Source organism: Bradysia coprophila, unplaced genomic scaffold (assembly GCF_014529535.1).
Source record: "Bradysia coprophila strain Holo2 unplaced genomic scaffold, BU_Bcop_v1 contig_538, whole genome shotgun sequence".
In the NCBI taxonomy this organism is placed as follows: domain Eukaryota; kingdom Metazoa; phylum Arthropoda; class Insecta; order Diptera; family Sciaridae; genus Bradysia; species Bradysia coprophila.
This window is the reverse complement of record NW_023503785.1, coordinates 602,897-618,003: the sequence shown is the minus strand read 5'-3', so window position 1 is coordinate 618,003 and position 15,107 is coordinate 602,897. Positions and strand designations below refer to the sequence as shown.

Below are 15,107 nucleotides of genomic sequence, written 5' to 3'. Positions count from 1 at the left end.
TATTCAAATATTTCAACATAAAACGTAGTGGCATCTGTTGAACGTGCAAATCGCGAATACTCGCACATATAAACACACATAAACGCACATATAAACTTACATAAACTTAAAATTTGCATCTATCAAATCACCCTGCAAATCACGGGAAGCAGGGGGTATCATATGCACTAACCGTCTCCAAAAAACATTTTTTCGGCTCATGGATATATCTCTCTTTATATACCAACGCACGTGTGCCAACTTGTGAAAATTAAAAATTAAAACGCACTGCTGACCAAAGTATATAAACGTCACCCTTTGTGATAATAAAGAAATTATGTGACGAAGAAGCGAGGGATTCGTGAATAACTTACATCTGCATCAACCGGCAAGAAAAGACTCGGTGTAGAGTCTGGCTTCACTACAGTCTGGCCTTTACCATTCAATTGAAAATCTGTTTGCTTGAAATGCATTTTGCAAACTTTGTAGTACGAATGCGATAGTGTATTTGTATGTAAACGCAGAGCCGGATTAAGGTTTTCAGCGCCACGGGGCTATTAGTTTTCGAGCGCCAATACAAAAATATGGCTTTTACTTTTCGTGAACGTATAAACGAATAATATTAGTGTCGATATCCTAACAATATCCTAACGATCGGTTCGGAGAAATGGTAGTAAGAACGTAAACAGGGTTGTAACATTCTATAGCCTAGCTAAGTTTTACTTCGGTCGTAAATAATTATCTTGACTAAAAGTCATGGGTCTGACGGATAATAAACACTCTAAAATATTTGTGACACTTTGTTCATTCCTTGATAAAACGATAACTTAAGTAATTTGCCACGGATTTCCAAAAATGTTTTTTAATCGACGAGGAATTAAATTCCTGAGGTTAAGTTCGAAGATAGGCTAACATGGACGGGCGATGCCATCTCTATGATACTCCCAAAAGAATTTTTGTCTCGTAACACGATAACTTGAGGATTTCCATTTTTTTTATCGTCAAGAAATGAAATTCCTGAGGTTAAGTTTGAAGATGAGCTATAAAGGAACGGGTGAACTCTGTGATATTGTCAAAAGAATTTTCGTCTCGAAGATTGATAATACGGTAGCTCGAGTAATTCTGAATGTATATTTCCAAAAAAGTTTTTGAATCGAGAGGACTGAAATTTCTGAGGCTAGGTTCGTTAATGGAAAGTATTGGAGTAATTCTTAAAAAATTATTTCGTTGAGACTATTTGTCAAACGTTAGACGCCCATTTAGATTTTGGTTTTCAGTTATTGGAATCCACTTCCATGCTCCGAGAATAGAGAAACTAAGAACATATTCTTAGTTGGATGGACCTCTCTAATAGAACTCTGGCAAACTGCATTGGAATTCTTTTGGAACGGGGACTCTGTCTGCGGCGAGCATTCATTCTCTCATCTACAGACCACCTTCCTCAGACGGACAAGCACTACTGACCATTTAATTCGAAAAGAAGAAAACACAGAGGAATTGCGCGGTGGGCCGTGCTAACACTTCTCCCAGTGTTAGTGGAGTGCTTAGGTGATCTTCTCTTTGATTTTTGTTTTTCGTTATTTCTGATATCCCCCTTTTGTTTTTTCAGATTAGTGGCCATGGCTTTTGTTAGTGTTAGTGTCAGTATTTTCCGTTTGTTTAATTTTCAGTTTTAGTGAAAATGTTTGTGAAGTTTACTGTTGTGAGTTTTTGTGCAAAAGTGAATGAATGGGTGAATGGATCTGTGCGTGAGCCGATTGGTTGAGGTTTGAATCTGTTATTTCATTAAAATGTTGATTTTTCTTCTTCTTTTTGGTTTCATTTGTTTGCTTGATTTTTAGCCCCGTACGAAGTACTGGGGGCTTATAAGATTAATATGCCGTTTGTAACACGTCGAATTGGAAGCAGACAGTAAGGGCAAAGCATTTGGTTATGTTCATAGACTACGAATCCGCAATAAAAAAAATGTCCGTCCGTCCGTCCGTCCGTCCGTGACCCCTCTAGCTTGAGCAAATCACAACCTTTTTTCAAAATTCTTTTTTTCCCCGATTGGTATCGACAAAAGTAAGGTCAAGTTCGAAAATGGGCATGGTAGGGTCGGCCCTTCCAGAGCTAGGGCCCTATAGGTGTTTTTCAGTCTTTCGACGATATCTACCGAAATACGCACGCAATAGCTGCTTGTGATATATCAAATGAAAGGTATTGACGAGTAGAACAAAGTTGCTGAACATTGTTTTTGTGTAGGATGCAACGCGAGCTTGTTGGTAGGGCTCAAAGGTCGTTACTCGGCCCTAAGAGTTTTTTCCACATAAATCGAGTAAATCTCATCCGATTTTGCCAGATTTAGTTTTTTATGGAAGGTAATTGAATACCGAAAAGAACGTGTCGAAAAAAGTTTCAAATTTGGGCCCTTGGACTAAGGCCGCTACTCGGCCCTAAGTGTTTTTTGCACATAAATCGAGTAAATCTTATCCGATTTTGCCAGATTTAGTTTTTTATGGAAGGTAATTGAATACCGAAAAGAACGTGGCGAAAAAAGTTTCAAATTTGGGCCCTTGGACTAAGGCCGCTACTCGGCCCTAAGTGTTTTTTCCACATAAATCGAGTAAATCTCATCCGATTTTGCCAGATTTAGTTTTTTATGTAAGGTAATTGAATACCGAAAAGAACGTGGCGAAAAAAGTTTCAAATTTGGGCCCTTGGACTAAGGCCGCTACTCGGCCCTAAGTGTTTTTTGCACATAAATCGAGTAAATCTTATCCGATTTTGCTAGATTTAGTTTTTTATGGAAGGTAATTGAATACCGAAAAGAACGTGGCGAAAAAAGTTTCAAATTTGGGCCCTTGGACTAAGGCCGCTACTCGGCCCTAAGTGTTTTTTGCACATAAATCGAGTAAATCTCATCCGATTTTGCTAGATTTTGTTTCATTTGAGAGATAATTGAATGCCGAATTGAATGATGGCAAAAAAAGTTTCAAATTTGGGCCTTTGGACTAAGGCCGCTACTCGGCCCTAAGTGTTTTTTGCACATAAATCGAGTAAATCTCATCCGATTTTGCTAGATTTAGTTTTTTATGGAATCTAATTGAATACCGAAAAGAACGTGGCGAAAAAAGTTTCAAATTTGGGCCCTTGGACTAAGGCCGCTACTCTGCCCTGAGTGTTTTTTGCACATAAATCGAGTAAATCTTATCCGATTTTGCTAGATTTAGTTTTTTATGGAAAGTAATTGAATACCGAAAAGAACGTGGCGAAAAAAGTTTCAAATTTGGGCCCTTGGACTAAGGCCGCTATTGGGCCCTAAGTGTTTTTTGCACATAAATCGAGTAAATCTCATCCGATTTTGCTAGTTTTGGTTTCATTTGAGAGATAATTGAATACCCAATAGAAAATAATATCGTAAATTGTTGGTTTTATTTGAGAGGTACTTCGTACGGGCTTTCGTAATTGCGCTATGCGCAATTTTAAAAATGAACACTTTCAGTAAATTTGACCGTGCCCAACTTGACTTGCATTTTGGTAACAGACGCATTAGAGGCTTGTAGACGTATTAGGGTTCCGGGCGTATTACGGCTACGGACGTATTATGGTTACGAACGAAATAGGATTACGGGTCGTACGGGGCTAAGTCGCAGCAAACGCTCCGACTGTTCTGATGCCTTGTTTACAAAAAGTTTACCCTCCCTACCGTAGAGCGCATACAATAACAAAACTCTCGACACTGTCGTTCCTGACGAGTCCCCCAGTGTTCTGTTTCCACATAAAATTCACGGGAATTTTATGGAAGTGAACTAGTGAGTTTTGAGATTAGCTGGACGAAACGGTGTCTCTAGGTACTTTAGGGATAACGCGACTTGACAATTTGATTTTGATCGGTTTAACGTAATTTTGACTTAACGACGACAGAGATTTGGCCTTTTTGCGTTGTTTTCTGATTTGTCGAAATACGTCAGACGAATGGCTCGCGATTAGTATAATAGCTTCGCGCTGTGGGATAGTGCTAATGTTAGAAATAGTCCGTTGCGCAATTGTAACGTTAAAAAGCACTTCGCATATGTCAGAGTCACGGATGTTTGCAAAATTTATGCAATCAACCTTAATATGGTGAATCTGTTCATGTTGTGTCTGAAATATTCTTTAATATTCTTAAATATTCTTGGAACTCTTCCTCCATCAAAGAATCTTGGTGAAATTTTTTATTTATAATTTATAAATTGTTGAATTGATTTTGAAAATAAAAAAAAAAAAAATAATTGGAGTAATAATCCAGAAATCATTTCGAAATTTTTTGTTCATACCTAAGACCCGAAAAGTGCAACAGTTTTACTATATTTTTATAACAATCGCAAAAATTGATTGAAAAATTCAGTCAGTGAAAGGACCTCTTCTTCTTCTTCTTTTTCAGCCTGTTTCTATCCACTGCTGGATGTAGGCCTCTCCAACTTCTTTCCATTTCGTACGATCCATTGCCATTTGCTGCCAGTTTGTACCTGCAATATTCTTAATTCCGTTTGTCCATCTCTCTGGTGGTCTACCTATAGCTCGTCTTTTATATGGTCGCCAGTTCATGATCTTTTTGGTCCAACGTTCGTCTGTCCTTCTTGCAATATGTCCCGCCCAGCTCCATTTCAGAGATGCTATTCTTTCCATGACATCAACGACCCTGGTTTGTTGTCGAATCCATTGATTCGTCATTCTGTCTCTGAGTGTTATTCCGAGCATACTCCGTTCCATGGCTCTTTGTGTCACTCTCAATTTATCTTCGGATGCTTTTGTTAAAGTTAACGTTTCCGCTCCATAAGTGAGCACTGGAAGGACACAAGTGTCGAAAACTTTGCGTTTCAGACTATTATTCATTTTGCTTTTGAAAATTAGTCTGAGTTTTCCGAACGCTGCCCATGCAAGACCAATCCTACGTCTTATTTCTGCAGTTTGGTTGTCCAGACCTAACTTCAGTTTATGTCCTAGATATACATAGCTGTCGACTCGTTCAATGACAGTGTCACCAATTTTGATTTCTCTATCGTCCCCGATGTTGGTCATGACTTTTGTTTTCGATAAGTTCATCTTGAGGCCAACTTTGCTCGCCTCTTCACTTAACTGTTGTAGCATAAGCTGAGCCTGACCTAGATTCGCTGCTATCGGTACAATGTCATCAGCGAAGCGGAGATTGCTCAGGTACTCTCCATTTATCTTTATTCCCATTTTACTCCAGTTTAACTTCCTAAAAATACTCTGCAGAATCGCCGTGAATAATTTCGGTGAAATGGTGTCACCCTGCCTTACACCTCGGCCAATTCTGAATTTCTCCGTGCTCTTATGAAGTTTTATACATGAAGTAGCATTTTTGTACACATATCGAATTGTGTTGGAGTACCTTGAGTCTACTCTACATTCGTCTAATGCGTCCAATATCGACCATGTTTCCACTGAATCGAAAGCTTTTTCGAAGTCTATGAATAGCAAGACTATGTCGATGTTGTATTCACGACACTTCTCAATAAGCGTTCTCATCACCTGCAAATGGTCGTTTGTGCTGAAACCAGATCTGAAAGCAGCTTGTTCAACAGGTTGGTAGAAGTCGAACTTGTTAGTGTTCCTCTTCGTAATGATTTTCATAAACAACTTGTAGAGTGTTGACAATAGGCTTATGGGTCGGTAATTTTCCAGCTTTGTTATGTCTCCTTTTTTATGCAGCAATGTAATTACCGCATTTTCCCAGGCTTCTGGTACTTCTTCCCATTGGAGACATCGATTAAACAAAGCCGTGATTGCCTTTAATAATGAGTCTCCACCTAGTTTAATGGCTTCCACTGGAACACCATCTTCTCCGGGAGACTTTTTGTTTTTCATCTCGGCTACTGCAGCTTTGACTTCATCAACAGTTATGTCGGGCATATCCTCCGATCCCACGTTTCTTATTATTGGTCTATCTTCGGTTTCTTCCGTTGGGCTCTGTCTTGCTGAAGAAAACAAATTCTCATAAAATTCTGTTGCAATGTTTAATATCGCATTTCGATCCGTTTGGATCGTTCCTGTTTTGTCTCGTAATTTGAAGATTTCGTTTTTGGCGTTTGTCATTTTTCTCCGTAGGACTTTCATATTGCAGTTAGCTTCAATTATGTTTTGAGCCAATTGGACATTATATTTTCTTTCATCTGATCTCCTTGCTCTGTTGATACTTTTAGACAGGTTCCGGTATTCCACCGAATCTCGTCCTCCGTTTTTTACCAACTCTGCTCTGCTTGCGATCAGGTCTAATGTTTCTCTGCTGAGTTTTGATTCTTTCCCTTGGACGGATTTGCATTTGGATTTCATGAAACCCATTATTGTATCGACGATTTTGGTATTCAATTCGTCCAATGTTTCACATTGATTGTTGACGTTATCTAATTCGGCAGTCATTTTCGTAGCAAATTCTTCATTTTGTGTGTAAAGCCGTTGTACGTCAATCCTTTCACTTTTCTGAACTAGTTGTGATCTTTGAAATCTGGTATTTAACGTGACTCTTGCACGAACCATTCGGTGATCACTACCGGTTGAAAAATTGTTTAGGACCGTAACGTTCTTAACGGTTGACTTACAGCCAGTTATGATGTAATCGATCTCATTTTTCGTTACACCATCTGCACTAGCCCAAGTCCATTTCCGTTGAGGCTTTCCTGCAAAAAATGAATTCATTGCATACAAATTGTGTTGCTGTAAGAAGTTGAGTAAAGTATTTCCACGCTCATTTCTTTGGTCGTTGCTAAAACTACCAACAGAAACTTCGGAGTCTTCTTCTCGTTTTCCCAGCTTCGCATTGAAATCACCGATTAGATATTGGTAATGTGAAGGGTTTTCGTCCAGAGCTTTCTCGACATCTTCATAGAATCTTTCTACTTCTTCGTCATCATGAGTGGACGTGGGTGCGTAAACCTGAATTAATTTGACACTGTATCTGTTATTTATCTTCAGGCTTACGTATATCACTCGATCGGATATGCTTTTCGTGTGAATTATGCGATCCGACCACCGCTTGTTTATGAACAATCCGACACCGTGCATCAGCATCTGACTGTCACTTCCTCGGTAGAAGAATGTATGCCCTGATTGTAATTTCAGGCATTCCTCTCCAGGTTTTCTCACTTCGCTCACTCCCACAACATCCCATTTTATCTTTTCTAGCTCTTCTTCCATTTCTTGCATTTTTTGTCTTGACGACAATGTTCTGGCATTATATGTGGCAATGTATAATTCGTTATGGCTTCGTTTGAAGGTTTTTAGCATTAAAACACCACGCTTGCTACTGCGGGTTGGTGAGTATGAAAGCTTTACTTTGCTCGCCCCCGGTAATCCTCGAGCTCTGACCCGCACATTTCTGCACGTTCCGGGACCACCGTGCCTATCAAAGTGCACAGTGCCCGACGGGGTAGTGTTACTCTTTTTGAACATTCTTTTCCATAAAGCTTTGCCCATTCTTTTGAACCTATCTGAGCAAAAGGTTATTCGTCCTTTAAAAGCTTAACCTAGTAGCTAATAAGAATTCTGGGATCGTTCTATCCTTTGGCTTCCTGATCGTGTTGTTCCACCTCAACGTTGGTCCCTTAACCCCAATTCTTTCGGCTTCCAGCTCACGATTCATTCAACCTTAAGATTGATCTATCTAATCCTATCTTATTTACTGCTACGTCCTCGTTAAACTTCATTCCCTCCACTCTTTTTCAAACTGGCTTGGGACAGTCTTTGGCGGTGTTCAAAGGACCTGACTTACCCATAAGGTGGGCCTAGTTTTTTCATTTTGCTGATATTCATTTAAAAGTGAAAGGAAGGAGAAAGTAACCGCGAGCGAAGCGAGCAAATAATTTTTAGATTCTTTCCATCAAGAAACTTTCAAGACTATACATCCATGTGCAACTTTATTTTTCTTTCATGGTTAGTCTTACACAAAATTCGTCGATAAGTAAAACCTTTTTTTAAGGCAAGCAGATACCTTGGATTGATTTTGAATAACAATTTTACATCCTGCCATGTACATGTTATTACCTCTAAATGACATATGCTACTACTAAACGAGTATGTTGAGAGCTGAAATTTCCCGATGATAAAACTGATTTGCTGATCGGAAATAAAATCCCAATCAAGAATTTGAAGTTTAATTTTCCTGATTTACCAGTATTCTGGATACAGTGGATATCATGAATTTCCAAACAAGAAAATGTGAAAACTGTGATGCCTTATCATTTTAAGAGATGACATAAATGCGCCGCAAGCAAATTTTTTTTAAATATCGGTAAAAGTAGTTTATTCTAATGAAACCAGTAAACTAAACACGATTCATTAATTATTTTCCAGCGGCACTTTTATCCAGCGCCAAGGGGCTAAGCCCCTAAAGGCCATTGTGTTAAACGATTAATTAAATGGAATGCTTTCGTCGCCACGATCCATTTCTCAGCAGTCAATCGATTCGATGGGAAACTGTGCAATCCATTTTTCGCAATAGTCTCGCATCCCTTTACACAGCATTGAAGAACCATTGCGTCGCGTCGTTTTCCCGTATCTATCGTAATTTTTAGTGAGCAAATATTAAAAATATCTGATTTAAAATCGAAATGATAAGCCACGCACAAAATTGTTGCTCAAGAAACTGTAACGTCGAACGATTTTAAAAACACAAATAATGTACCTGTCAGCGTTATGCAATGAAGTTAGCTAAATTATTAATTTAAAAAAAAAAAACATTCGAAATAATATAACAATGGGCTGACAGGCCCGTGAAGGTAATGCGAATCCACAAAAACACACGGAACCCTACTTTCGGGTGTATCTAATTTTTACAATGTTGGCCACTAGTTAAATTCACTTAGTTAGGTTGTTAGGAAAAGTGTTTTCTGGATGTTCCAGACGGTTCCCTATCCGAACCTGCAATTCAAAAAAATTGACCGCGTATATCGCGAAAACATGACGACAGCGAAAAGTCCCAACCGTAAGTTCATATCCTATCGACCATATATATTTCGCCCTGATTGCAATGATCGTTGAGCCGTCCACCATTACTAGTAAACTGGCTATGTTTTGTGAGTCTGACCGGTCAATCTATAATATAAAGTTTAATGTGTGATTGTTGGTTTGTTTGTTTGTCTCTCTATAGGAGCCCAGACGGAAAGTCCTGCAGACTTGAAACTTGGCATAACGATTAACGAGGAAAAGTTAGGAAGAACGCGCGAAAATGTTTTCACTTTCATGCGTTATTTGATGCACGATTTTTTTTGCCTGTTTACGTCGTGGATGCGTTTCTTCAATGTGGAAACATTTTTGTAACGCGTGAATTTTTTTTGTGGAAATTTTTTTGTGGAAATTTTTTTGTGACACTGGAAAATATTTTTGAAAGAAACATTTTCCTATGACGAAAAATGTTTTTGGGAAAATTTATTTTTGGCGCGTCAAACATTTTGAACTTCTTTCTTTTTCTTCTTCTTTCAAACATTTTGAACACATGCAAATATTTTTGGTGACTGAAAATATTTTTCGTGAAAATTGTATTTTCTATTTCTCCCAGAGGCCAACACAAAACATCGATCCCCCATACGATTTTCGAAAACTTAAACAACGTGACAGGCTGTCACTGACAGTTCAAATGAGAAAATTTCGATTTTACGACAAAGAAGACTGCATTTTTTCACTCTTCAAAAATTGGTTCACTGCGATTTTATATCTCATAACCGAATTGTGAGAGGTGTTGCTCGATAAGCATTAGGTTTTGGTGTCGGGGGTTCGAAATTTGGTCAGCGCAGAATTGTTAATGGTTCAGAAATAGTGGTGAAAAGTAAATCAATTTCACCACTAGGGGATCGTCCATAAAAGACGTCTGCACTACAGTGGGAGAGGGGTCTGGCAAAGTTTGATCAGCCATGTTTTAAGCATTGTAAAAGTGCGGCAGAAGGGGAAAAATTCGTAAAAAAACGCTGTGAAAATATTTTTTGGGGAAAATTTATATTTGATGCGTGGAAAACTTTTATAGGTAGACTTTACTTTTTACGCATGAAAATATTTGGGATGTTATATTCGACCGATAGCAAAATTCAATTTTACAGATAAAAAATAATAAACTACCGATAGAAATGTGGTAAATGTCGCTGGCACCTCTTCCAGCTGGACGTTGGCTGGCGACGACTCAAGAGTTGTTCAGTTGAGTTGAGATTGAGGCCGTAAAGGCGTTTTGTTGGTTCCTAGGGAATTCATACTGTTACGAAAAGTAACGTAAAATTTTATCATTAAAATATTCCCGAGCGAAGCCGTGTACTACACTAGTATTAGTATAAACGTTATATAAATGAATCAATGTAATTGTGAATGACCTTGAATGACATTGACCGTTGATTTACTCGCATAAGTCTTTCATTTCCTTTGAAAAAAATCCTCCTTTGAGCAGAAAACTCTCCTTCCTGTTCACCGATCCTACGCGACTCCATACATACATCCGCAAATACATATACGTATTACGCGCATTACGCGATACATATCTTCAATGTTTTGGTTTTCCGAATAAAGTACTAATAGACGTGTGTGGTTTATGACGAAAAGAAAAACTGAAACGGAAAAATGACATGAAATGTACGGAAAAAAGCAACGATTCAACATAAAAAGAAGCCAAAAAAATTTCAGTAAATCTTTTCATGGTGTCATAAGCACGCGCCATAAAAAATAAATGACATGTCTGAGACGAGAGGTTAAGTGTTGTTTATCTTTATGGTATAAGATGGTATCCTTCCATTTACCAGTTTTTTTTATGTGTAGAACTGAAATGTTCTACTCGCAGGGTATTATATAATGATAGAAGCGACCGTAGAAATTCTGATAGATTTATTCATAATGTATGTGAAGTATATACAAAACACCAGATAACATGGACCGTTTTTCGAATAAATTCTGTCGGTTGCTTTATCAATTTTACTTTGACTACATTTTTTCTCAACAGTCCCTTATATATTTCACCAGATATAGCATGACCTATTGCACGGTGAATACTCTACCCTCGTTCTTTTTTCGTGTGAAAGAAAAATTACAGGTAATTTGAATTTTGAATGTCCAACTGACTGTGTGTGAGAAAGAAAATTTATGAGATCACGTCTCCACATGATAAGATTTTCAATGAGATTTCTCTATTTGAAATGAAATGCGAATTAGTTTTTCTTATTTTAGTCTCGTCAAACTCGCGATTAGCTTAATAAAAGCGATTTTAATAGAGTGTTGCAGTTCGAACACAAACACACACAAACTGCTGTCAAAATCCAAAACAAAACAAACGTAGTGCAAATCGCGTCGAGACTAAAGTGTTCGAACTTAGAACTATACATTTTTTGTTACAGAAATAGCATTTATATTTGTAGCCTTTATTATCCACTACTGGATGTAAGCCTCCCAATGATCCATGAAACACCACGCGGGCAGTGCGGGTTGGTAAAAATAGCATGAACGACATTATTGTAGTTTCACTTATCTCGAGCCATCTTTTACAAGATAAAATCATAATATTTCGAAAACACCGTTTGACTGCCACTGTACTATGAACTATATACTTTCTGCAACTGCGCGGCGAAAACTGAACTTTTCATGCATGATTTGGGTGGCGATGGAAGGGCCTTTTTTCTCTGTTTTTCTATATTTTTCTCCTCTGTCTGCACTTTTACAATGCTTAAAACATGACTGATCATACTTTGCCAGACCCTTCTCCCACTATATTGCAGACGTCCTTTATAGACGATCCCCTAATGGTGAAATTGGTTTACTTTTCACCACTATTTCTGAACCATTAACAATTCTGCGCTGAACAAATTTCGAACCCCCGACACCAAAACCTAATGCTTATCGAGCAACACCTCTATTCGGTTATGAGATATAAAATCGCAGTGAACCAATTTTTGAAGAGTAAAAAAATGCAGTCTACTTTGTCGTAAAATCGAAATTTTCTTATTTGAACTGTCAGTGACATAAATTGATATTATCTTACATTTTTTTGGAAAAGAATTGCAGATGATTACAGAAAAAGAGTTGCATCGTAGTTTCACGCTGGAAAGAGAGTTGCAAATCGAGTGGTCTTCTGCTCGTGGTTACTCGGTATAAACGTTTGAAAGAACCATTTTTTGAGTGACTAGTGGCCCTCGCTACGCTCATGCACAAATAACACCCTCAATAACAAATCCATCTTTTTTTTCATTTTTCTTCTTTATTTTTCAGTTATTTGTTCTAACATGCTAACATCAATAAACAATTCCGAGGAAAAAAACTAATTATCACACTCAATAAAAAAGAATCTCAAAAAGAAACGCATTAAAAATTTAAAGTACACCAAATGTTAAAGTGGCGGCTTTTGTATCACTTATAAAATGTTGTGTGCATTATGGTAGTCTAAATAGATGTATTTATATGGTTATGGAAGCTGATAATATAAATAAACTCAAACCCAAACAACACGAAAATGAAAGACTAAATTAGAACGAAAAAGAGGGAATCGTTTTCTTTCTAGATTAAATGAATTAGATTAGAGTTTCGGTATATAGCTGGTCGTATTCGATTTTTATGCATCCTAACAAAAATACAACTGACTGACACTGATCTTGGCAAGGAGTAAAACTAGAAAACGGAAATATTCCAACTCGAAAATTCAACTTGTCTGGCACGACAGGCCTTTCAATAAAAATTTCATTCGTCATTGGGCACTAATACCTTCATTTTGGCACCAATTTCGATTTTCTACGATGTCTGGTGGCCGAGATACACGCTAGGTCTGCCCTCGTTAGGGCCCTTCTTGGGTGTTTTTAGCACTGGGTAATGTAACAAAATGCCATATGTTTCAATCCGTGGGGTTATGAGGGACTCAAATTGCCGTGGGGCACTGGTCTATAAGGCCCTATTTGCCCTGAAACAACATAAAATTACCTCTCTAAGACACCTCACACTAGACACCTCACACCTCGAGAAGTTTCTCTAAAAACAGTGTGAGTTTTCAGTCTTTTTTCGGTAGAAAACTACCACTGCACATATCTCAGTGTGGATGCATTTTAAAACCAATAAGAACAGAATTGCCCCGGAAGTACATGCAATTACCTTTCTAATGACACCCCACACGACTTTGAACGGTTCATGTAACTGGAGAAATATCTGTAGGAAAGGTGCATGTTTTCGGTTTTAGATCACCTTCAATTAGCCACAGAAGAGTCGAGGAATTTTCTTAAAAGTGATTTCGGCTTTTCGGGTCGAATACCCTTTCTGGGCAAATATAAAAAATTCCACCGGAAAATACGTCCGATTTCGATCGGCTGTTTTTCAAAAGCTTCCCTCTTAATTTGCTCCCCAAGAGTAACAATTTCGCTTGGCGCGAGATTCCTCGAAGCAGCACAGCATAGATGCATTTGAAACTGCTGATCCGACTGATCATCATTTTGACAGCTGGTGAGCTGGCGGATATTAGCCTGAACTGTTGCGGATTTTTCTTCTTCTTCTTCTTCTTTTTCAGCCTGTTTCTGTCCACTGCTGGACGTAGGCCTCCCCAATTCCTTTCCATTCCGAACGATTAGTTGCCACTTGTTGCCAATTTGCGCCTGCAATTCTCTTTATTTTTGACTGCTCTTTAATCTGTCCACGGATGAAATGTTGAAGTATAATTCCATTTCAAATCAAATGAATCCTTAATAATAACTCGTACCTGATTGGTATGCATGAAGGGACTGAGTGAGATGTAAATTTTAAATTCGAAAAATAACTTAATTTTCTTCAAATTATTTATTTATCCCATTTTTCGTGTACTTTTCCTGCGAAAGTGTACATAATTTTCACACAAGGCAAAAGTAGGCAAATTTCTTTTCGTATCGTTTTTCGGAGATGTTTTTATGCGAGAAGAAGTAAACTGTCTGGGGACATTTTCCGGAAGATACTTTTAAGCTGTACGTTCAAAACATGAATTTTATCAAGAAAGAAGATCTTGTCACAAACGATTACCGGGCCCATCCAACAGCATTCTATTCATAAGACTCACTTAAAAAGGAAGATAAATTTATTTAGCTCAAAAGCAGAAAACTAGCAGCGTTATTCTATGTACACAAATATACGTTGCATGTTCTATGCAAAATAGGAAGTTTTTCAGACAATATTTCATCATCAATCTTTCGTGTGTTCGAGATGGTGGTGGTTTTCAAAGGATTTTTTTTTTCAATCGCTCGGTTTATCTTTTTGATATCCGTAAGAACGTTCAAAGAAAGTTCAACCGTGTGACGCAAGTCTCCGTGTCTCTTCTTCAAAGCTTGCCAAAGAAAACTCTCAGCTCGTGCCTTTCAGCCGTTGGATTTGTATGTATATCAGATTTATGATGCAATCAGAGAAATGATAACAGGAAGCGTTACGCTGCCTTCCCTTCAGTGGAAGATGCGGAAAAATGTAAAAAATATAATGAAGACAATAAATTTTTGTTGGTTAACATTATCCTGTGTACAGAAACGGACACCCACCTTTGATTTTTGCAGCCATTAGGAAAGTTACGACTTTCCGGTTTGCGCCCTTTGTAAGAGGCCTTAGGTTGAATCACTGAAGAAATTCTTCAATTCTTCATACTACTACCAAGGATAAATATGACCTTTGTCCACGTTCTTCAGTTTTTCCAAAGTATGCATGTCGCGAAGTTATATCTTGTCTAATGCACTTAGAAATAGAGGATTATTCTTTAGGGCTTAGGGGAATGTCAGCTGAAATGACATTTAGGTGATTTATTGCTTTTGTTGAATTTTCTGTCACTGTTCAATAATGGTGATTAACATGTTTTCAATTTGCTTAAACTTGGACTGTAACTAAATGTCGTTATTTGGTTTTGTATTCGCGTTTTGCCGTTTTTACCCGGTGTTGATCGGTTTGTTAGTCTCGGGATATTTTTTTAAATGATTTTCGTTTATTATTACTTCATTGTCACGCAGGGGTATCGAAATAATGGAATATGTCACTTCTGGTCGCTGTTTACGGTCACTTTCTCTGTTAACTTCCCTCGAGAGAATGAAGTTAATGTTAGGGTAGAGACTTCTATTAGTAGTTGGGTTCTACAGCTGGATACAGTAAAACTATTCTTGTCTGCAAAATGCTTATTTATTTAGTGAGCGACTTAA

The 15,107-nt window shown here is 37.9% G+C and overlaps 1 long non-coding RNA gene across 1 annotated transcript; it reads right to left on the bottom strand.

Annotated features, from left to right (window-relative positions):
• Positions 1-950: 950 nt before the first annotated feature.
• Positions 951-13,945, bottom strand: LOC119083038. Its single transcript, XR_005088783.1, has 3 exons — positions 13,906-13,945; positions 7,877-7,885; positions 951-1,101 (listed from the first exon to the last, which is right to left on the bottom strand). It is a non-coding gene; the product is annotated as an uncharacterized LOC119083038 (long non-coding RNA).
• Between the last annotated feature and the right edge of the window lie 1,162 nt (positions 13,946-15,107).